This window comes from Engystomops pustulosus, chromosome 4 (assembly GCF_040894005.1).
Source record: "Engystomops pustulosus chromosome 4, aEngPut4.maternal, whole genome shotgun sequence".
Classification (NCBI taxonomy): Eukaryota; Metazoa; Chordata; class Amphibia; order Anura; family Leptodactylidae; genus Engystomops; species Engystomops pustulosus.
This window is the reverse complement of record NC_092414.1, coordinates 189,296,772-189,317,849: the sequence shown is the minus strand read 5'-3', so window position 1 is coordinate 189,317,849 and position 21,078 is coordinate 189,296,772. Positions and strand designations below refer to the sequence as shown.

The following is a 21,078-nucleotide window of genomic DNA, read 5'->3' as shown; positions in this document are numbered from 1 at the left end:
AATGACAACTTTAAGTCCCAAGAATCGCCATGCATTTCCACTGCTTTGAAAGGGTCAGTCATTTCCGTTATACAGTCAAATCAAAATACACTCATTTACTATTCATTTATGCCGCAACACAAACACATTCACAGTGAACAACAATCCAGATACAGAAAAGTTTTCAACTGAATGATTAGCAAGCATAGCGACTTTTGATTTAATAAAACACGATGATATTCTTCTGTTAATTGGTACACATTTAGAGTTCAAAATTCTTAGTAAACGTATAACACCATGAGAACATTTGGAATTTCAGTTTCAACAAAAAACCTGCTAGCAAAGTAGAGAGTATGACTTCATTTTATTAAAAAAATGGAAATGCATGACTTGAAGTATAATACTATAAGAGCCTCCTAACTTCAAACATTCCCATAGTTTACTGGTTTCGGAAACAGACGCAAAAAAGGCAAGCTTCGAGACACCAAGCAGCGCTCCAGTGGCGCAATCGGTCAGCGCGCGGTACTTATAAAGCAGTAACTGTTGAGCAATGCCGAGGTTGTGAGTTCGAGCCTCACCTGGAGCATTGTTTTCCTCTTTTCATCCATTTTTGTCAATTGCCAAAGAAAGTCTCTCATGGTTCACCATCGCATCAAAACATGATCATTGGGGAAACGTGCCTAGTTCTTTTGCTTTCATGTCTTCTGGCTTCTGCACCCATGTTTTTCAGATAGTTTGCAGTTTGCAAACAAGAACATTTCTTAGAAATCAAAGTGTAGTAACTGATTTGTTTGGAAAAGAAAAAAAAACTAAGTGCTCAGCTATATCTCGTTCAGCCCCAGTGGCCTAATGGATAAGGCACTGGCCTCCTAAGCCAGGGATTGTGGGTTCGCGTCCCATCTGGGGTGTTTGAGGCAGTTGATTACCAAAGCACACACACATGCTCTATTTTACTTCCAGATTTAAAGTGCTCAACCATCTTCTTCATTTCATAATGGTCCCATATGCTTGTTCAAAAGATCTTGGGAATTCTGATAGCACATTAAACATACAATGACAACTTTAAGTCCCAAGAATCGCCATGCATTTCCACTGCTTTGAAAGGGTCAGTCATTTCCGTTATACAGTCAAATCAAAATACACTCATTTACTATTCATTTATGCCGCAACACAAACACATTCACAGTGAACAACAATCCAGATACAGAAAAGTTTTCAACTGAATGATTAGCAAGCATAGCGACTTTTGATTTAATAAAACACGATGATATTCTTCTGTTAATTGGTACACATTTAGAGTTCAAAATTCTTAGTAAACGTATAACACCATGAGAACATTTGGAATTTCAGTTTCAACAAAAAACCTGCTAGCAAAGTAGAGAGTATGACTTCATTTTATTAAAAAAATGGAAATGCATGACTTGAAGTATAATACTATAAGAGCCTCCTAACTTCAAACATTCCCATAGTTTACTGGTTTCGGAAACAGACGCAAAAAAGGCAAGCTTCGAGACACCAAGCAGAGCTCCAGTGGCGCAATCGGTCAGCGCGTGGTACTTATAAAGCAGTAACTGTTGAGCAATGCCGAGGTTGTGAGTTCGAGCCTCACCTGGAGCATTGTTTTCCTCTTTTCATCCATTTTTGTCAATTGCCAAAGAAAGTCTCTCATGGTTCACCATCGCATCAAAACATGATCATTGGGGAAACGTGCCTAGTTCTTTTGCTTTCATGTCTTCTGGCTTCTGCACCCATGTTTTTCAGATAGTTTGCAGTTTGCAAACAAGAACATTTCTTAGAAATCAAAGTGTAGTAACTGATTTGTTTGAAAAAGAAAAAAAAACTAAGTGCTCAGCTATATCTCGTTCAGCCCCAGTGGCCTAATGGATAAGGCACTGGCCTCCTAAGCCAGGGATTGTGGGTTCGAGTCCCATCTGGGGTGTTTGAGGCTGTTGATTACCAAAGCACACACACATGCTCTATTTTACTTCCAGATTTAAAGTGCTCAACCATCTTCTTCATTTCTTAATGGTCCCATATGCTTGTTCAAAAGATCTTGGGAATTCTGATAGCACATTAAACATACAATGACAACTTTAAGTCCCAAGAATCGCCATGCATTTCCACTGCTTTGAAAGGGTCAGTCATTTCCGTTATACAGTCAAATCAAAATACACTCATTTACTATTCATTTATGCCGCAACACAAACACATTCACAGTGAACAACAATCCAGATACAGAAAAGTTTTCAACTGAATGATTAGCAAGCATAGCGACTTTTGATTTAATAAAACACGATGATATTCTTCTGTTAATTGGTACACATTTAGAGTTCAAAATTCTTAGTAAACGTATAACACCATGAGAACATTTGGAATTTCAGTTTCAACAAAAAACCTGCTAGCAAAGTAGAGAGTATGACTTCATTTTATTAAAAAAATGGAAATGCATGACTTGAAGTATAATACTATAAGAGCCTCCTAACTTCAAACATTCCCATAGTTTACTGGTTTCGGAAACAGACGCAAAAAAGGCAAGCTTCGAGACACCAAGCAGCGCTCCAGTGGCGCAATCGGTCAGCGCGCGGTACTTATAAAGCAGTAACTGTTGAGCAATGCCGAGGTTGTGAGTTCGAGCCTCACCTGGAGCATTGTTTTCCTCTTTTCATCCATTTTTGTCAATTGCCAAAGAAAGTCTCTCATGGTTCACCATCGCATCAAAACATGATCATTGGGGAAACGTGCCTAGTTCTTTTGCTTTCATGTCTTCTGGCTTCTGCACCCATGTTTTTCAGATAGTTTGCAGTTTGCAAACAAGAACATTTCTTAGAAATCAAAGTGTAGTAACTGATTTGTTTGGAAAAGAAAAAAAAACTAAGTGCTCAGCTATATCTCGTTCAGCCCCAGTGGCCTAATGGATAAGGCACTGGCCTCCTAAGCCAGGGATTGTGGGTTCGCGTCCCATCTGGGGTGTTTGAGGCTGTTGATTACCAAAGCACACACACATGCTCTATTTTACTTCCAGATTTAAAGTGCTCAACCATCTTCTTCATTTCATAATGGTCCCATATGCTTGTTCAAAAGATCTTGGGAATTCTGATAGCACATTAAACATACAATGACAACTTTAAGTCCCAAGAATCGCCATGCATTTCCACTGCTTTGAAAGGGTCAGTCATTTCCGTTATACAGTCAAATCAAAATACACTCATTTACTATTCATTTATGCCGCAACACAAACACATTCACAGTGAACAACAATCCAGATACAGAAAAGTTTTCAACTGAATGATTAGCAAGCATAGCGACTTTTGATTTAATAAAACACGATGATATTCTTCTGTTAATTGGTACACATTTAGAGTTCAAAATTCTTAGTAAACGTATAACACCATGAGAACATTTGGAATTTCAGTTTCAACAAAAAACCTGCTAGCAAAGTAGAGAGTATGACTTCATTTTATAAAAAAAATGGAAATGCATGACTTGAAGTATAATACTATAAGAGCCTCCTAACTTCAAACATTCCCATAGTTTACTGGTTTCGGAAACAGACGCAAAAAAGGCAAGCTTCCAGACACCAAGCAGAGCTCCAGTGGCGCAATCGGTCAGCGCGCGGTACTTATAAAGCAGTAACTGTTGAGCAATGCCGAGGTTGTGAGTTCGAGCCTCACCTGGAGCATTGTTTTCCTCTTTTCATCCATTTTTGTCAATTGCCAAAGAAAGTCTCTCATGGTTCACCATCGCATCAAAACATGATCATTGGGGAAACGTGCCTAGTTCTTTTACTTTCATGTCTTCTGGCTTCTGCACCCATGTTTTTCAGATAGTTTGCAGTTTGCAAACAAGAACATTTCTTAGAAATCAAAGTGTAGTAACTGATTTGTTTGGAAAAGAAAAAAAAACTAAGTGCTCAGCTATATCTCGTTCAGCCCCAGTGGCCTAATGGATAAGGCACTGGCCTCCTAAGCCAGGGATTGTGGGTTCGCGTCCCATCTGGGGTGTTTGAGGCTGTTGATTACCAAAGCACACACACATGCTCTATTTTACTTCCAGATTTAAAGTGCTCAACCATCTTCTTCATTTCTTAATGGTCCCATATGCTTGTTCAAAAGATCTTGGGAATTCTGATAGCACATTAAACATACAATGACAACTTTAAGTCCCAAGAATCGCCATGCATTTCCACTGCTTTGAAAGGGTCAGTCATTTCCGTTATACAGTCAAATCAAAATACACTCATTTACTATTCATTTATGCCGCAACACAAACACATTCACAGTGAACAACAATCCAGATACAGAAAAGTTTTCAACTGAATGATTAGCAAGCATAGCGACTTTTGATTTAATAAAACACGATGATATTCTTCTGTTAATTGGTACACATTTAGAGTTCAAAATTCTTAGTAAACGTATAACACCATGAGAACATTTGGAATTTCAGTTTCAACAAAAAACCTGCTAGCAAAGTAGAGAGTATGACTTCATTTTATTAAAAAAATGGAAATGCATGACTTGAAGTATAATACTATAAGAGCCTCCTAACTTCAAACATTCCCATAGTTTACTGGTTTCGGAAACAGACGCAAAAAAGGCAAGCTTCGAGACACCAGGCAGAGCTCCAGTGGCGCAATCGGTCAGCGCGCGGTACTTATAAAGCAGTAACTGTTGAGCAATGCCGAGGTTGTGAGTTCGAGCCTCACCTGGAGCATTGTTTTCCTCTTTTCATCCATTTTTGTCAATTGCCAAAGAAAGTCTCTCATGGTTCACCATCGCATCAAAACATGATCATTGGGGAAACGTGCCTAGTTCTTTTGCTTTCATGTCTTCTGGCTTCTGCACCCATGTTTTTCAGATAGTTTGCAGTTTGCAAACAAGAACATTTCTTAGAAATCAAAGTGTAGTAACTGATTTGTTTGGAAAAGAAAAAAAAACTAAGTGCTCAGCTATATCTCGTTCAGCCCCAGTGAACTAATGGATAAGGCACTGGCCTCCTAAGCCAGGGATTGTGGGTTCGAGTCCCATCTGGGGTGTTTGAGGCTGTTGATTACCAAAGCACACACACATGCTCTATTTTACTTCCAGATTTAAAGTGCTCAACCATCTTCTTCATTTCATAATGGTCCCATATGCTTGTTCAAAAGATCTTGGGAATTCTGATAGCACATTAAACATACAATGACAACTTTAAGTCCCAAGAATCGCCATGCATTTCCACTGCTTTGAAAGGGTCAGTCATTTCCGTTATACAGTCAAATCAAAATACACTCATTTACTATTCATTTATGCCGCAACACAAACACATTCACAGTGAACAACAATCCAGATACAGAAAAGTTTTCAACTGAATGATTAGCAAGCATAGCGACTTTTGATTTAATAAAACACGATGATATTCTTCTGTTAATTGGTACACATTTAGAGTTCAAAATTCTTAGTAAACGTATAACACCATGAGAACATTTGGAATTTCAGTTTCAACAAAAAACCTGCTAGCAAAGTAGAGAGTATGACTTCATTTTATAAAAAAAATGGAAATGCATGACTTGAAGTATAATACTATAAGAGCCTCCTAACTTCAAACATTCCCATAGTTTACTGGTTTCGGAAACAGACGCAAAAAAGGCAAGCTTCCAGACACCAAGCAGAGCTCCAGTGGCGCAATCGGTCAGCGCGCGGTACTTATAAAGCAGTAACTGTTGAGCAATGCCGAGGTTGTGAGTTCGAGCCTCACCTGGAGCATTGTTTTCCTCTTTTCATCCATTTTTGTCAATTGCCAAAGAAAGTCTCTCATGGTTCACCATCGCATCAAAACATGATCATTGGGGAAACGTGCCTAGTTCTTTTACTTTCATGTCTTCTGGCTTCTGCACCCATGTTTTTCAGATAGTTTGCAGTTTGCAAACAAGAACATTTCTTAGAAATCAAAGTGTAGTAACTGATTTGTTTGGAAAAGAAAAAAAAACTAAGTGCTCAGCTATATCTCGTTCAGCCCCAGTGGCCTAATGGATAAGGCACTGGCCTCCTAAGCCAGGGATTGTGGGTTCGCGTCCCATCTGGGGTGTTTGAGGCTGTTGATTACCAAAGCACACACACATGCTCTATTTTACTTCCAGATTTAAAGTGCTCAACCATCTTCTTCATTTCTTAATGGTCCCATATGCTTGTTCAAAAGATCTTGGGAATTCTGATAGCACATTAAACATACAATGACAACTTTAAGTCCCAAGAATCGCCATGCATTTCCACTGCTTTGAAAGGGTCAGTCATTTCCGTTATACAGTCAAATCAAAATACACTCATTTACTATTCATTTATGCCGCAACACAAACACATTCACAGTGAACAACAATCCAGATACAGAAAAGTTTTCAACTGAATGATTAGCAAGCATAGCGACTTTTGATTTAATAAAACACGATGATATTCTTCTGTTAATTGGTACACATTTAGAGTTCAAAATTCTTAGTAAACGTATAACACCATGAGAACATTTGGAATTTCAGTTTCAACAAAAAACCTGCTAGCAAAGTAGAGAGTATGACTTCATTTTATTAAAAAAATGGAAATGCATGACTTGAAGTATAATACTATAAGAGCCTCCTAACTTCAAACATTCCCATAGTTTACTGGTTTCGGAAACAGACGCAAAAAAGGCAAGCTTCGAGACACCAGGCAGAGCTCCAGTGGCGCAATCGGTCAGCGCGCGGTACTTATAAAGCAGTAACTGTTGAGCAATGCCGAGGTTGTGAGTTCGAGCCTCACCTGGAGCATTGTTTTCCTCTTTTCATCCATTTTTGTCAATTGCCAAAGAAAGTCTCTCATGGTTCACCATCGCATCAAAACATGATCATTGGGGAAACGTGCCTAGTTCTTTTGCTTTCATGTCTTCTGGCTTCTGCACCCATGTTTTTCAGATAGTTTGCAGTTTGCAAACAAGAACATTTCTTAGAAATCAAAGTGTAGTAACTGATTTGTTTGGAAAAGAAAAAAAAACTAAGTGCTCAGCTATATCTCGTTCAGCCCCAGTGAACTAATGGATAAGGCACTGGCCTCCTAAGCCAGGGATTGTGGGTTCGAGTCCCATCTGGGGTGTTTGAGGCTGTTGATTACCAAAGCACACACACATGCTCTATTTTACTTCCAGATTTAAAGTGCTCAACCATCTTCTTCATTTCATAATGGTCCCATATGCTTGTTCAAAAGATCTTGGGAATTCTGATAGCACATTAAACATACAATGACAACTTTAAGTCCCAAGAATCGCCATGCATTTCCACTGCTTTGAAAGGGTCAGTCATTTCCGTTATACAGTCAAATCAAAATACACTCATTTACTATTCATTTATGCCGCAACACAAACACATTCACAGTGAACAACAATCCAGATACAGAAAAGTTTTCAACTGAATGATTAGCAAGCATAGCGACTTTTGATTTAATAAAACACGATGATATTCTTCTGTTAATTGGTACACATTTAGAGTTCAAAATTCTTAGTAAACGTATAACACCATGAGAACATTTGGAATTTCAGTTTCAACAAAAAACCTGCTAGCAAAGTAGAGAGTATGACTTCATTTTATTAAAAAAATGGAAATGCATGACTTGAAGTATAATACTATAAGAGCCTCCTAACTTCAAACATTCCCATAGTTTACTGGTTTCGGAAACAGACGCAAAAAAGGCAAGCTTCGAGACACCAAGCAGAGCTCCAGTGGCGCAATCGGTCAGCGCGCGGTACTTATAAAGCAGTAACTGTTGAGCAATGCCGAGGTTGTGAGTTCGAGCCTCACCTGGAGCATTGTTTTCCTCTTTTCATCCATTTTTGTCAATTGCCAAAGAAAGTCTCTCATGGTTCACCATCGCATCAAAACATGATCATTGGGGAAACGTGCCTAGTTCTTTTGCTTTCATGTCTTCTGGCTTCTGCACCCATGTTTTTCAGATAGTTTGCAGTTTGCAAACAAGAACATTTCTTAGAAATCAAAGTGTAGTAACTGATTTGTTTGAAAAAGAAAAAAAAACTAAGTGCTCAGCTATATCTCGTTCAGCCCCAGTGGCCTAATGGATAAGGCACTGGCCTCCTAAGCCAGGGATTGTGGGTTCGAGTCCCATCTGGGGTGTTTGAGGCTGTTGATTACCAAAGCACACACACATGCTCTATTTTACTTCCAGATTTAAAGTGCTCAACCATCTTCTTCATTTCTTAATGGTCCCATATGCTTGTTCAAAAGATCTTGGGAATTCTGATAGCACATTAAACATACAATGACAACTTTAAGTCCCAAGAATCGCCATGCATTTCCACTGCTTTGAAAGGGTCAGTCATTTCCGTTATACAGTCAAATCAAAATACACTCATTTACTATTCATTTATGCCGCAACACAAACACATTCACAGTGAACAACAATCCAGATACAGAAAAGTTTTCAACTGAATGATTAGCAAGCATAGCGACTTTTGATTTAATAAAACACGATGATATTCTTCTGTTAATTGGTACACATTTAGAGTTCAAAATTCTTAGTAAACGTATAACACCATGAGAACATTTGGAATTTCAGTTTCAACAAAAAACCTGCTAGCAAAGTAGAGAGTATGACTTCATTTTATTAAAAAAATGGAAATGCATGACTTGAAGTATAATACTATAAGAGCCTCCTAACTTCAAACATTCCCATAGTTTACTGGTTTCGGAAACAGACGCAAAAAAGGCAAGCTTCGAGACACCAAGCAGCGCTCCAGTGGCGCAATCGGTCAGCGCGCGGTACTTATAAAGCAGTAACTGTTGAGCAATGCCGAGGTTGTGAGTTCGAGCCTCACCTGGAGCATTGTTTTCCTCTTTTCATCCATTTTTGTCAATTGCCAAAGAAAGTCTCTCATGGTTCACCATCGCATCAAAACATGATCATTGGGGAAACGTGCCTAGTTCTTTTGCTTTCATGTCTTCTGGCTTCTGCACCCATGTTTTTCAGATAGTTTGCAGTTTGCAAACAAGAACATTTCTTAGAAATCAAAGTGTAGTAACTGATTTGTTTGGAAAAGAAAAAAAAACTAAGTGCTCAGCTATATCTCGTTCAGCCCCAGTGGCCTAATGGATAAGGCACTGGCCTCCTAAGCCAGGGATTGTGGGTTCGCGTCCCATCTGGGGTGTTTGAGGCAGTTGATTACCAAAGCACACACACATGCTCTATTTTACTTCCAGATTTAAAGTGCTCAACCATCTTCTTCATTTCATAATGGTCCCATATGCTTGTTCAAAAGATCTTGGGAATTCTGATAGCACATTAAACATACAATGACAACTTTAAGTCCCAAGAATCGCCATGCATTTCCACTGCTTTGAAAGGGTCAGTCATTTCCGTTATACAGTCAAATCAAAATACACTCATTTACTATTCATTTATGCCGCAACACAAACACATTCACAGTGAACAACAATCCAGATACAGAAAAGTTTTCAACTGAATGATTAGCAAGCATAGCGACTTTTGATTTAATAAAACACGATGATATTCTTCTGTTAATTGGTACACATTTAGAGTTCAAAATTCTTAGTAAACGTATAACACCATGAGAACATTTGGAATTTCAGTTTCAACAAAAAACCTGCTAGCAAAGTAGAGAGTATGACTTCATTTTATTAAAAAAATGGAAATGCATGACTTGAAGTATAATACTATAAGAGCCTCCTAACTTCAAACATTCCCATAGTTTACTGGTTTCGGAAACAGACGCAAAAAAGGCAAGCTTCGAGACACCAAGCAGAGCTCCAGTGGCGCAATCGGTCAGCGCGCGGTACTTATAAAGCAGTAACTGTTGAGCAATGCCGAGGTTGTGAGTTCGAGCCTCACCTGGAGCATTGTTTTCCTCTTTTCATCCATTTTTGTCAATTGCCAAAGAAAGTCTCTCATGGTTCACCATCGCATCAAAACATGATCATTGGGGAAACGTGCCTAGTTCTTTTGCTTTCATGTCTTCTGGCTTCTGCACCCATGTTTTTCAGATAGTTTGCAGTTTGCAAACAAGAACATTTCTTAGAAATCAAAGTGTAGTAACTGATTTGTTTGAAAAAGAAAAAAAAACTAAGTGCTCAGCTATATCTCGTTCAGCCCCAGTGGCCTAATGGATAAGGCACTGGCCTCCTAAGCCAGGGATTGTGGGTTCGAGTCCCATCTGGGGTGTTTGAGGCTGTTGATTACCAAAGCACACACACATGCTCTATTTTACTTCCAGATTTAAAGTGCTCAACCATCTTCTTCATTTCTTAATGGTCCCATATGCTTGTTCAAAAGATCTTGGGAATTCTGATAGCACATTAAACATACAATGACAACTTTAAGTCCCAAGAATCGCCATGCATTTCCACTGCTTTGAAAGGGTCAGTCATTTCCGTTATACAGTCAAATCAAAATACACTCATTTACTATTCATTTATGCCGCAACACAAACACATTCACAGTGAACAACAATCCAGATACAGAAAAGTTTTCAACTGAATGATTAGCAAGCATAGCGACTTTTGATTTAATAAAACACGATGATATTCTTCTGTTAATTGGTACACATTTAGAGTTCAAAATTCTTAGTAAACGTATAACACCATGAGAACATTTGGAATTTCAGTTTCAACAAAAAACCTGCTAGCAAAGTAGAGAGTATGACTTCATTTTATTAAAAAAATGGAAATGCATGACTTGAAGTATAATACTATAAGAGCCTCCTAACTTCAAACATTCCCATAGTTTACTGGTTTCGGAAACAGACGCAAAAAAGGCAAGCTTCGAGACACCAAGCAGCGCTCCAGTGGCGCAATCGGTCAGCGCGCGGTACTTATAAAGCAGTAACTGTTGAGCAATGCCGAGGTTGTGAGTTCGAGCCTCACCTGGAGCATTGTTTTCCTCTTTTCATCCATTTTTGTCAATTGCCAAAGAAAGTCTCTCATGGTTCACCATCGCATCAAAACATGATCATTGGGGAAACGTGCCTAGTTCTTTTGCTTTCATGTCTTCTGGCTTCTGCACCCATGTTTTTCAGATAGTTTGCAGTTTGCAAACAAGAACATTTCTTAGAAATCAAAGTGTAGTAACTGATTTGTTTGGAAAAGAAAAAAAAACTAAGTGCTCAGCTATATCTCGTTCAGCCCCAGTGGCCTAATGGATAAGGCACTGGCCTCCTAAGCCAGGGATTGTGGGTTCGCGTCCCATCTGGGGTGTTTGAGGCTGTTGATTACCAAAGCACACACACATGCTCTATTTTACTTCCAGATTTAAAGTGCTCAACCATCTTCTTCATTTCATAATGGTCCCATATGCTTGTTCAAAAGATCTTGGGAATTCTGATAGCACATTAAACATACAATGACAACTTTAAGTCCCAAGAATCGCCATGCATTTCCACTGCTTTGAAAGGGTCAGTCATTTCCGTTATACAGTCAAATCAAAATACACTCATTTACTATTCATTTATGCCGCAACACAAACACATTCACAGTGAACAACAATCCAGATACAGAAAAGTTTTCAACTGAATGATTAGCAAGCATAGCGACTTTTGATTTAATAAAACACGATGATATTCTTCTGTTAATTGGTACACATTTAGAGTTCAAAATTCTTAGTAAACGTATAACACCATGAGAACATTTGGAATTTCAGTTTCAACAAAAAACCTGCTAGCAAAGTAGAGAGTATGACTTCATTTTATAAAAAAAATGGAAATGCATGACTTGAAGTATAATACTATAAGAGCCTCCTAACTTCAAACATTCCCATAGTTTACTGGTTTCGGAAACAGACGCAAAAAAGGCAAGCTTCCAGACACCAAGCAGAGCTCCAGTGGCGCAATCGGTCAGCGCGCGGTACTTATAAAGCAGTAACTGTTGAGCAATGCCGAGGTTGTGAGTTCGAGCCTCACCTGGAGCATTGTTTTCCTCTTTTCATCCATTTTTGTCAATTGCCAAAGAAAGTCTCTCATGGTTCACCATCGCATCAAAACATGATCATTGGGGAAACGTGCCTAGTTCTTTTACTTTCATGTCTTCTGGCTTCTGCACCCATGTTTTTCAGATAGTTTGCAGTTTGCAAACAAGAACATTTCTTAGAAATCAAAGTGTAGTAACTGATTTGTTTGGAAAAGAAAAAAAAACTAAGTGCTCAGCTATATCTCGTTCAGCCCCAGTGGCCTAATGGATAAGGCACTGGCCTCCTAAGCCAGGGATTGTGGGTTCGCGTCCCATCTGGGGTGTTTGAGGCTGTTGATTACCAAAGCACACACACATGCTCTATTTTACTTCCAGATTTAAAGTGCTCAACCATCTTCTTCATTTCATAATGGTCCCATATGCTTGTTCAAAAGATCTTGGGAATTCTGATAGCACATTAAACATACAATGACAACTTTAAGTCCCAAGAATCGCCATGCATTTCCACTGCTTTGAAAGGGTCAGTCATTTCCGTTATACAGTCAAATCAAAATACACTCATTTACTATTCATTTATGCCGCAACACAAACACATTCACAGTGAACAACAATCCAGATACAGAAAAGTTTTCAACTGAATGATTAGCAAGCATAGCGACTTTTGATTTAATAAAACACGATGATATTCTTCTGTTAATTGGTACACATTTAGAGTTCAAAATTCTTAGTAAACGTATAACACCATGAGAACATTTGGAATTTCAGTTTCAACAAAAAACCTGCTAGCAAAGTAGAGAGTATGACTTCATTTTATAAAAAAAATGGAAATGCATGACTTGAAGTATAATACTATAAGAGCCTCCTAACTTCAAACATTCCCATAGTTTACTGGTTTCGGAAACAGACGCAAAAAAGGCAAGCTTCCAGACACCAAGCAGAGCTCCAGTGGCGCAATCGGTCAGCGCGCGGTCAGGGCAGCCATCAGGAAATTCGGGGCCCCATACAGCAAAAGTGTCTGGGCCCCAACACACCCCAAAACCGAACAAGCCTCCTGCCCCCCGCAGTGACCTTTCACAAACAGGGTTTGAGGCCTGTTGCTACGACAAGGCACACTCTTCTGGTAGATTGCCAATAGGAGTCATACTATTGAACGTCACGTGCAATTTTTCACATTTTCATAAAAAAAGCTAAATCCTGCTATTGAGGGACCTGCTCAGGTTTCAAGTCACTTTGAGAGGCCTAAATAAAGTAAAACCCCATAAATTACTCCATTATAGAAACTACACCCCTCAACGTACGTAAAACAACTTTTATGAAGTTTGTTAACCCTTTAATTGGTTTACAGGGGTTAAAACAAAATCGGATGCAATTTCGAAATTACATTTTATTTGGCTAAATTAATGTGTTTTTCATAAAATGTACAAATTCTCAGTGGATAAAATTCCAAAACGCTCCTCAAAATTTGATCCCCCATCTCTCCCGCGTATAACAATACCCCATATGTGGTGGTAACCTGCTGTATGGGCACACGCCAGGGCATTGAGGGGGAGCTGCGCCATTCAGAGCAGATTATGCATTGTCACTTTTTATTGGCTATACAATCTTTATTTTTTTGGCAATTTGGACATTTAAGGGCTTATTTTTTGCGACATGAGATGCACTTTACAAATACTTCATTTAAGTGGGTCTATAGCTTTTCGATGAGATTTTATTAACTCTTTAATGTATGGAGGAAAAGAAAATTGTCAATTTGGGGTTTCTTTTTTTTGTATATTTTGGGGGTCGTACACCATACACTAAAAATACTATAATATTTTCATTCTATAGATCACTACGATTACGGTGATACCTCATTTATATAGTTTTTCATTTATTTTTACAATTTTACTGGAGAAAAACTAATACAGAGGAAATCTTATTTGTTTCTGCATCGCCATCTTTTCGGGAACTTAACCTTAATATTTTTTGGTTGACAGAGCTAGTTTAGGGCTTATTTTTTACGTGTTGAGTTGTTCTTTCAATTGGTACCATTTTGGGGCACATAACTTTTTTTGATCACTTTTTAGAACATTTTTGTAAAGGGATTTTATGAAAATTTATATTTTTGGCGAGTTTTTCGGGTTTTGTTTTTACGGCGTTCACCGTACGGGTCCAATAATGTTTCTGACTTATTGTACAGATTGTTACGGACGCGGTGATACCAAATATGTGGGGGGTTTTGGTGATTTTCAGGTATTTTTACTTTATTAGATGTGTATAGGGAATGTTTGTGTTTAGGGGACTTTAACTCTATTTAATTAATTATTTTTATTAAAAATTGTGTTTATTCAGTGTTTTTAACTTTTTTTTCTTTACTTTTACAGGTTAGCTTGAACAAGTGATCCACTGATCACTTGTTCAAGCTATTCTTCACCTAATACAGTGTAATACAGATGTATTACACTGTATTATGTGAAACACTGAGCATGCTGCGCATGCTCAGTGTGTCACAGCCGGGTCCTGCCAGGAGGCACGGACCCGGCACCCGGAAGAAGATCGCGCAGCCCCGGGCACCGGCAGTCCCGGGGCTGCGATCAGAGCAGCGGGACCCCCCCGGTAAGCGCCGCGGGGGGGTCCGAATCCTGTTAAATGCCCCTAGCACGCCGCGGTCAGCGCGACCGCGGCGTGTTAGGGGTTAACACCCGCGATCGGAGAAATCTCCGATCGCGGGTGTTAGAGGAGGGTGTCTTAGAGTCCGGGCCCCCCTAGTGTCTTAGAGTCCGGGCCCCATAGGGCAGTACCAGTTGTACTGCCCTATCGGCGGCCCTGCGCGCGGTACTTATAAAGCAGTAACTGTTGAGCAATGCCGAGGTTGTGAGTTCGAGCCTCACCTGGAGCATTGTTTTCCTCTTTTCATCCATTTTTGTCAATTGCCAAAGAAAGTCTCTCATGGTTCACCATCGCATCAAAACATGATCATTGGGGAAACGTGCCTAGTTCTTTTACTTTCATGTCTTCTGGCTTCTGCACCCATGTTTTTCAGATAGTTTGCAGTTTGCAAACAAGAACATTTCTTAGAAATCAAAGTGTAGTAACTGATTTGTTTGGAAAAGAAAAAAAAACTAAGTGCTCAGCTATATCTCGTTCAGCCCCAGTGGCCTAATGGATAAGGCACTGGCCTCCTAAGCCAGGGATTGTGGGTTCGAGTCCCATCTGGGGTGTTTGAGGCTGTTGATTACCAAAGCACACACACATGCTCTATTTTACTTCCAGATTTAAAGTGCTCAACCATCTTCTTCATTTCTTATTGGTCCCATATGCTTGTTCAAAAGATCTTGGGAATTCTGATAGCACATTAAACATACAATGACAACTTTAAGTCCCAAGAATCGCCATGCATTTCCACTGCTTTGAAAGGGTCAGTCATTTCCGTTATACAGTCAAATCAAAATACACTCATTTACTACCGCAACACAAACACATTCACAGTGAACAACAATCCAGATACAGAAAAGTTTTCAACTGAATGATTAGCAAGCATAGCGACTTTTGATTTAATAAAACACGATGATATTCTTCTGTTAATTGGTACACATTTAGAGTTCAAAATTCTTAGTAAACGTATAACACCATGAGAACATTTGGAATTTCAGTTTCAACAAAAAACCTGCTAGCAAAGTAGAGAGTATGACTTCATTTTATTAAAAAAATGGAAATGCATGACTTGAAGTATAATACTATAAGAGCCTCCTAACTTCAAACATTCCCATAGTTTACTGGTTTCGGAAACAGACGCAAAAAAGGCAAGCTTCGAGACACCAAGCAGAGCTCCAGTGGCGCAATCGGTCAGCGCGCGGTACTTATAAAGCAGTAAATGTTGAGCAATGCCGAGGTTGTGAGTTCGAGCCTCACCTGGAGCATTGTTTTCCTCTTTTCATCCATTTTTGTCAATTGCCAAAGAAAGTCTCTCATGGTTCACCATCGCATCAAAACATGATCATTGGGGAAACGTGCCTAGTTCTTTTGCTTTCATGTCTTCTGGCTTCTGCACCCATGTTTTTCAGATAGTTTGCAGTTTGCAAACAAGAACATTTCTTAGAAATCAAAGTGTAGTAACTGATTTGTTTGGAAAAGAAAAAAAAACTAAGTGCTCAGCTATATCTCGTTCAGCCCCAGTGGATAAGGCACTGGCCTCCTAAGCCAGGGATTGTGGGTTCGAGTCCCATCTGGGGTGTTTGAGGCTGTTGATTACCAAAGCACACACACATGCTCTATTTTACTTCCAGATTTAAAGTGCTCAACCATCTTCTTCATTTCATAATGGTCCCATATGCTTGTTCAAAAGATCTTGGGAATTCTGATAGCACATTAAACATACAATGACAACTTTAAGTCCCAAGAATCGCCATGCATTTCCACTGCTTTGAAAGGGTCAGTCATTTCCGTTATACAGTCAAATCAAAATACACTCATTTACTATTCATTTATGCCGCAACACAAACACATTCACAGTGAACAACAATGCAGATACAGAAAAGTTTTCAACTGAATGATTAGCAAGCATAGCGACTTTTGATTTAATAAAACACGATGATATTCTTCTGTTAATTGGTACACATTTAGAGTTCAAAATTCTTAGTAAACGTATAACACCATGAGAACATTTGGAATTTCAGTTTCAACAAAAAACCTGCTAGCAAAGTAGAGAGTATGACTTCATTTTATAAAAAAAATGGAAATGCATGACTTGAAGTATAATACTATAAGAGCCTCCTAACTTCAAACATTCCCATAGTGTACTGGTTTCGGAAACAGACGCAAAAAAGGCAAGCTTCCAGACACCAAGCAGAGCTCCAGTGGCGCAATCGGTCAGCGCGCGGTACTTATAAAGCAGTAACTGTTGAGCAATGCCGAGGTTGTGAGTTCGAGCCTCACCTGGAGCATTGTTTTCCTCTTTTCATCCATTTTTGTCAATTGCCAAAGAAAGTCTCTCATGGTTCACCATCGCATCAAAACATGATCATTGGGGAAACGTGCCTAGTTCTTTTGCTTTCATGTCTTCTGGCTTCTGCACCCATGTTTTTCAGATAGTTTGCAGTTTGCAAACAAGAACATTTCTTAGAAATCAAAGTGTAGTAACTGATTTGTTTGGAAAAGAAAAAAAAACTAAGTGCTCAGCTATATCTCGTTCAGCCCCAGTGGCCTAATGGATAAGGCACTGGCCTCCTAAGCCAGGGATTGTGGGTTCGAGTCCCATCTGGGGTGTTTGAGGCTGTTGATTACCAAAGCACACACACATGCTCTATTTTACTTCCAGATTTAAAGTGCTCAACCATCTTCTTCATTTCATAATGGTCCCATATGCTTGTTCAAAAGATCTTGGGAATTCTGATAGCACATTAAACATACAATGACAACTTTAAGTCCCAAGAATCGCCATGCATTTCCACTGCTTTGAAAGGGTCAGTCATTTCCGTTATACAGTCAAATCAAAATACACTCATTTACTATTCATTTATGCCGCAACACAAACACATTCACAGTGAACAACAATCCAGATACAGAAAAGTTTTCAACTGAATGATTAGCAAGCATAGCGACTTTTGATTTAATAAAACACGATGATATTCTTCTGTTAATTGGTACACATTTAGAGTTCAAAATTCTTAGTAAACGTATAACACCATGAGAACATTTGGAATTTCAGTTTCAACAAAAAACCTGCTAGCAAAGTAGAGAGTATGACTTCATTTTATAAAAAAAATGGAAATGCATGACTTGAAGTATAATACTATAAGAGCCTCCTAACTTCAAACATTCCCATAGTTTACTGGTTTCGGAAACAGACGCAAAAAAGGCAAGCTTCCAGACACCAAGCAGAGCTCCAGTGGCGCAATCGGTCAGCGCGCGGTACTTATAAAGCAGTAACTGTTGAGCAATGCCGAGGTTGTGAGTTCGAGCCTCACCTGGAGCATTGTTTTCCTCTTTTCATCCATTTTTGTCAATTGCCAAAGAAAGTCTCTCATGGTTCACCATCGCATCAAAACATGATCATTGGGGAAACGTGCCTAGTTCTTTTACTTTCATGTCTTCTGGCTTCTGCACCCATGTTTTTCAGATAGTTTGCAGTTTGCAAACAAGAACATTTCTTAGAAATCAAAGTGTAGTAACTGATTTGTTTGGAAAAGAAAAAAAAACTAAGTGCTCAGCTATATCTCGTACAGCCCCAGTGGCCTAATGGATAAGGCACTGGCCTCCTAAGCCAGGTATTGTGGGTTCGAGTCCCATCTGGGGTGTTTGAGGCTGTTGATTACCAAAGCACACACACATGCTCTATTTTACTTCCAGATTTAAAGTGCTCAACCATCTTCTTCATTTCTTATTGGTCCCATATGCTTGTTCAAAAGATCTTGGGAATTCTGATAGCACATTAAACATACAATGACAACTTTAAGTCCCAAGAATCGCCATGCATTTCCACTGCTTTGAAAGGGTCAGTCATTTCCGTTATACAGTCAAATCAAAATACACTCATTTACTATTCATTTATGCCGCAACACAAACACATTCACAGTGAACAACAATCCAGATACAGAAAAGTTTTCAACTGAATGATTAGCAAGCATAGCGACTTTTGATTTAATAAAACACGATGATATTCTTCTGTTAATTGGTACACATTTAGAGTTCAAAATTCTTAGTAAACGTATAACACCATGAGAACATTTGGAATTTCAGTTTCAACAAAAAACCTGCTAGCAAAGTAGAGAGTATGACTTCATTTTATAAAAAAAATGGAAATGCATGACTTGAAGTATAATACTATAAGAGCCTCCTAACTTCAAACATTCCCATAGTTTACTGGTTTCGGAAACAGACGCAAAAAAGGCAAGCTTCCAGACACCAAGCAGAGCTCCAGTGGTGCAATCGGTCAGCGCGCGGTACTTATAAAGCAGTAACTGTTGAGCAATGCCGAGGTTGTGAGTTCGAACCTCACCTGGAGCATTGTTTTCCTCTTTTCATCCATTTTTGTCAATTGCCAAAAAAAGTCTCTCATGGTTCACCATCGCATCAAAACATGATCATTGGGGAAACGTGCCTAGTTCTTTTGCTTTCTTGTCTTCTGGCTTCTGCACCCATGTTTTTCAGATAGTTTGCAGTTTGCAAACAAGAACATTTCTTAGAAATCAAAGTGTAGTAACTGATTTGATTGGAGAAGAAAAAAAAACTAAGTGCTCAGCTATATCTCGTTCAGCCCCAGTGGCCTAATGGATAAGGCACTGGCCTCCTAAGCCAGGGATTGTGGGTTCGAGTCCCATCTGGGGTGTTTGAGGCTGTTGATTACCAAAGCACACACACATGCTCTATTTTACTTCCAGATTTAAAGTGCTCAACCATCTTCTTCATTTCATAATGGTCCCATATGCTTGTTCAAAAGATCTTGGGAATTCTGATAGCACATTAAACATACAATGACAACTTTAAGTCCCAAGAATCGCCATGCATTTCCACTGCTTTGAAAGGGTCAGTCATTTCCGTTATACAGTCAAATCAAAATACACTCATTTACTATTCATTTATGCCGCAACACAAACACATTCACAGTGAACAACAATCCAGATACAGAAAAGTTTTCAACTGAATGATTAGCAAGCATAGCGACTTTTGATTTAATAAAACACGATGATATTCTTCTGTTAATTGGTACACATTTAGAGTTCAAAATTCTTAGTAAACGTATAACACCATGAGAACATTTGGAATTTCAGTTTCAACAAAAAACCTGCTAGCAAAGTAGAGAGTATGACTTCATTTTATTAAAAAAATGGAAATGCATGACTTGAAGTATAATACTATAAGAGCCTCCTAACTTCAAACATTCCCATAGTTTACTGGTTTCGGAAACAGACGCAAAAAAGGCAAGCTTCGAGACACTAAGCAGAGCTCCAGTGGCGCAATCGGTCAGCGCGCGGTACTTATAAAGCAGTAACTGTTGAGCAATGCCGAGGTTGTGAGTTCGAGCCTCACCTGGAGCATTGTTTTCCTCTTTTCATCCATTTTTGTCAATTGCCAAAGAAAGTCTCTCATGGTTCACCATCGCATCAAAACATGATCATTGGGGAAACGTGCCTAGTTCTTTTGCTTTCATGTCTTCTGGCTTCTGCACCCATGTTTTTCAGATAGTTTGCAGTTTGCAAACAAGAACATTTCTTAGAAATCAAAGTGTAGTAACTGATTTTTTTGAAAAAGAAAAAAAAACTAAGTGCTCAGCTATATCTCGTTCAGCCCCAGTGGCCTAATGGATAAGGCACTGGCCTCCTAAGCCAGGGATTGTGGGTTCGAGTCCCATCTGGGGTGTTTGAGGCTGTTGATTACCAAAGCACACACACATGCTCTATTTTACTTCCAGATTTAAAGTGCTCAACCATCTTCTTCATTTCTTAATGGTCCCATATGCTTGTTCAAAAGATCTTGGGAATTCTGATAGCACATTAAACATACAATGACAACTTTAAGTCCCAAGAATCGCCATGCATTTCCACTGCTTTGAAAGGGTCAGTCATTTCCGTTATACAGTCAAATCAAAATACACTCATTTACTATTCATTTATGCCGCAACACAAGCACATTCACAGTGAACAACAATCCAGATACAGAAAAGTTTTCAACTGAATGATTAGCAAGCATAGCGACTTTTGATTTAATAAAACACGATGATATTCTTCTGTTAATTGGTACACATTTAGAGTTCAAAATTCTTAGTAAACGTATAACACCATGAGAACATTTGGAATTTCAGTTTCAACAAAAAACCTGCTAGCAAAGTAGAGAGTATGACTTCATTTTATTAAAAAAATGGAAATGCATGACTTGAAGTATAATACTATAAGAGCCTCCTAACTTCAAACATTCCCATAGTTTACTGGTTTCGGAAACAGACGCAAAAAAGGCAAGCTTCCAGACACCAAGCAGAGCTCCAGTGGCGCAATCGGTCAGCGCGCGGTACTTATAAAGCAGTAACTGTTGAGCAATGCCGAGGTTGTGAGTTCGAGCCTCACCTGGAGCATTGTTTTCCTCTTTTCATCCATTTTTGTCAATTGCCAAAGAAAGTCTCTCATGGTTCACCATCGCATCAAAACATGATCATTGGGGAAACGTGCCTAGTTCTTTTGCTTTCATGTCTTCTGGCTTCT

General features: G+C 39.0%; 26 non-coding genes across 26 annotated transcripts; all 26 read left to right on the top strand.

The window, feature by feature from the left end:
• The first annotated feature begins 472 nt into the window (after positions 1–472).
• Positions 473–565, top strand: TRNAI-UAU (transfer RNA isoleucine (anticodon UAU)). The gene is given in 2 exon segments: positions 473–510; positions 530–565. It is a non-coding gene; the product is annotated as a tRNA-Ile (tRNA).
• A 938-nt stretch (positions 566–1,503) lies between these two features.
• On the top strand, positions 1,504–1,596 carry TRNAI-UAU (transfer RNA isoleucine (anticodon UAU)). Its single transcript is given in 2 exon segments — positions 1,504–1,541; positions 1,561–1,596. It is a non-coding gene; the product is annotated as a tRNA-Ile (tRNA).
• Positions 1,597–1,845: 249 nt separating this feature from the next.
• TRNAR-CCU (transfer RNA arginine (anticodon CCU)) lies at positions 1,846–1,918 on the top strand. The gene has a single exon. It is a non-coding gene; the product is annotated as a tRNA-Arg (tRNA).
• A 616-nt stretch (positions 1,919–2,534) lies between these two features.
• Positions 2,535–2,627, top strand: TRNAI-UAU (transfer RNA isoleucine (anticodon UAU)). The gene is given in 2 exon segments: positions 2,535–2,572; positions 2,592–2,627. It is a non-coding gene; the product is annotated as a tRNA-Ile (tRNA).
• A 938-nt stretch (positions 2,628–3,565) lies between these two features.
• TRNAI-UAU (transfer RNA isoleucine (anticodon UAU)) lies at positions 3,566–3,658 on the top strand. The gene is given in 2 exon segments: positions 3,566–3,603; positions 3,623–3,658. It is a non-coding gene; the product is annotated as a tRNA-Ile (tRNA).
• A 938-nt stretch (positions 3,659–4,596) lies between these two features.
• On the top strand, positions 4,597–4,689 carry TRNAI-UAU (transfer RNA isoleucine (anticodon UAU)). The gene is given in 2 exon segments: positions 4,597–4,634; positions 4,654–4,689. It is a non-coding gene; the product is annotated as a tRNA-Ile (tRNA).
• A 938-nt stretch (positions 4,690–5,627) lies between these two features.
• Positions 5,628–5,720, top strand: TRNAI-UAU (transfer RNA isoleucine (anticodon UAU)). Its single transcript is given in 2 exon segments — positions 5,628–5,665; positions 5,685–5,720. It is a non-coding gene; the product is annotated as a tRNA-Ile (tRNA).
• A 938-nt stretch (positions 5,721–6,658) lies between these two features.
• Positions 6,659–6,751, top strand: TRNAI-UAU (transfer RNA isoleucine (anticodon UAU)). The gene is given in 2 exon segments: positions 6,659–6,696; positions 6,716–6,751. It is a non-coding gene; the product is annotated as a tRNA-Ile (tRNA).
• A 938-nt stretch (positions 6,752–7,689) lies between these two features.
• Positions 7,690–7,782, top strand: TRNAI-UAU (transfer RNA isoleucine (anticodon UAU)). The gene is given in 2 exon segments: positions 7,690–7,727; positions 7,747–7,782. It is a non-coding gene; the product is annotated as a tRNA-Ile (tRNA).
• A 249-nt stretch (positions 7,783–8,031) lies between these two features.
• On the top strand, positions 8,032–8,104 carry TRNAR-CCU (transfer RNA arginine (anticodon CCU)). The gene has a single exon. It is a non-coding gene; the product is annotated as a tRNA-Arg (tRNA).
• A 616-nt stretch (positions 8,105–8,720) lies between these two features.
• Positions 8,721–8,813, top strand: TRNAI-UAU (transfer RNA isoleucine (anticodon UAU)). The gene is given in 2 exon segments: positions 8,721–8,758; positions 8,778–8,813. It is a non-coding gene; the product is annotated as a tRNA-Ile (tRNA).
• A 938-nt stretch (positions 8,814–9,751) lies between these two features.
• On the top strand, positions 9,752–9,844 carry TRNAI-UAU (transfer RNA isoleucine (anticodon UAU)). The gene is given in 2 exon segments: positions 9,752–9,789; positions 9,809–9,844. It is a non-coding gene; the product is annotated as a tRNA-Ile (tRNA).
• Positions 9,845–10,093: 249 nt separating this feature from the next.
• TRNAR-CCU (transfer RNA arginine (anticodon CCU)) lies at positions 10,094–10,166 on the top strand. The gene has a single exon. It is a non-coding gene; the product is annotated as a tRNA-Arg (tRNA).
• Positions 10,167–10,782: 616 nt separating this feature from the next.
• Positions 10,783–10,875, top strand: TRNAI-UAU (transfer RNA isoleucine (anticodon UAU)). The gene is given in 2 exon segments: positions 10,783–10,820; positions 10,840–10,875. It is a non-coding gene; the product is annotated as a tRNA-Ile (tRNA).
• A 938-nt stretch (positions 10,876–11,813) lies between these two features.
• TRNAI-UAU (transfer RNA isoleucine (anticodon UAU)) lies at positions 11,814–11,906 on the top strand. The gene is given in 2 exon segments: positions 11,814–11,851; positions 11,871–11,906. It is a non-coding gene; the product is annotated as a tRNA-Ile (tRNA).
• A 3,126-nt stretch (positions 11,907–15,032) lies between these two features.
• On the top strand, positions 15,033–15,105 carry TRNAR-CCU (transfer RNA arginine (anticodon CCU)). The gene has a single exon. It is a non-coding gene; the product is annotated as a tRNA-Arg (tRNA).
• A 606-nt stretch (positions 15,106–15,711) lies between these two features.
• TRNAI-UAU (transfer RNA isoleucine (anticodon UAU)) lies at positions 15,712–15,804 on the top strand. The gene is given in 2 exon segments: positions 15,712–15,749; positions 15,769–15,804. It is a non-coding gene; the product is annotated as a tRNA-Ile (tRNA).
• A 930-nt stretch (positions 15,805–16,734) lies between these two features.
• TRNAI-UAU (transfer RNA isoleucine (anticodon UAU)) lies at positions 16,735–16,827 on the top strand. The gene is given in 2 exon segments: positions 16,735–16,772; positions 16,792–16,827. It is a non-coding gene; the product is annotated as a tRNA-Ile (tRNA).
• A 249-nt stretch (positions 16,828–17,076) lies between these two features.
• TRNAR-CCU (transfer RNA arginine (anticodon CCU)) lies at positions 17,077–17,149 on the top strand. The gene has a single exon. It is a non-coding gene; the product is annotated as a tRNA-Arg (tRNA).
• Positions 17,150–17,765: 616 nt separating this feature from the next.
• TRNAI-UAU (transfer RNA isoleucine (anticodon UAU)) lies at positions 17,766–17,858 on the top strand. The gene is given in 2 exon segments: positions 17,766–17,803; positions 17,823–17,858. It is a non-coding gene; the product is annotated as a tRNA-Ile (tRNA).
• Positions 17,859–18,107: 249 nt separating this feature from the next.
• TRNAR-CCU (transfer RNA arginine (anticodon CCU)) lies at positions 18,108–18,180 on the top strand. The gene has a single exon. It is a non-coding gene; the product is annotated as a tRNA-Arg (tRNA).
• Positions 18,181–18,796: 616 nt separating this feature from the next.
• TRNAI-UAU (transfer RNA isoleucine (anticodon UAU)) lies at positions 18,797–18,889 on the top strand. The gene is given in 2 exon segments: positions 18,797–18,834; positions 18,854–18,889. It is a non-coding gene; the product is annotated as a tRNA-Ile (tRNA).
• A 249-nt stretch (positions 18,890–19,138) lies between these two features.
• TRNAR-CCU (transfer RNA arginine (anticodon CCU)) lies at positions 19,139–19,211 on the top strand. The gene has a single exon. It is a non-coding gene; the product is annotated as a tRNA-Arg (tRNA).
• Positions 19,212–19,827: 616 nt separating this feature from the next.
• On the top strand, positions 19,828–19,920 carry TRNAI-UAU (transfer RNA isoleucine (anticodon UAU)). The gene is given in 2 exon segments: positions 19,828–19,865; positions 19,885–19,920. It is a non-coding gene; the product is annotated as a tRNA-Ile (tRNA).
• Positions 19,921–20,169: 249 nt separating this feature from the next.
• On the top strand, positions 20,170–20,242 carry TRNAR-CCU (transfer RNA arginine (anticodon CCU)). The gene has a single exon. It is a non-coding gene; the product is annotated as a tRNA-Arg (tRNA).
• Positions 20,243–20,858: 616 nt separating this feature from the next.
• TRNAI-UAU (transfer RNA isoleucine (anticodon UAU)) lies at positions 20,859–20,951 on the top strand. The gene is given in 2 exon segments: positions 20,859–20,896; positions 20,916–20,951. It is a non-coding gene; the product is annotated as a tRNA-Ile (tRNA).
• Positions 20,952–21,078: the final 127 nt, after the last annotated feature.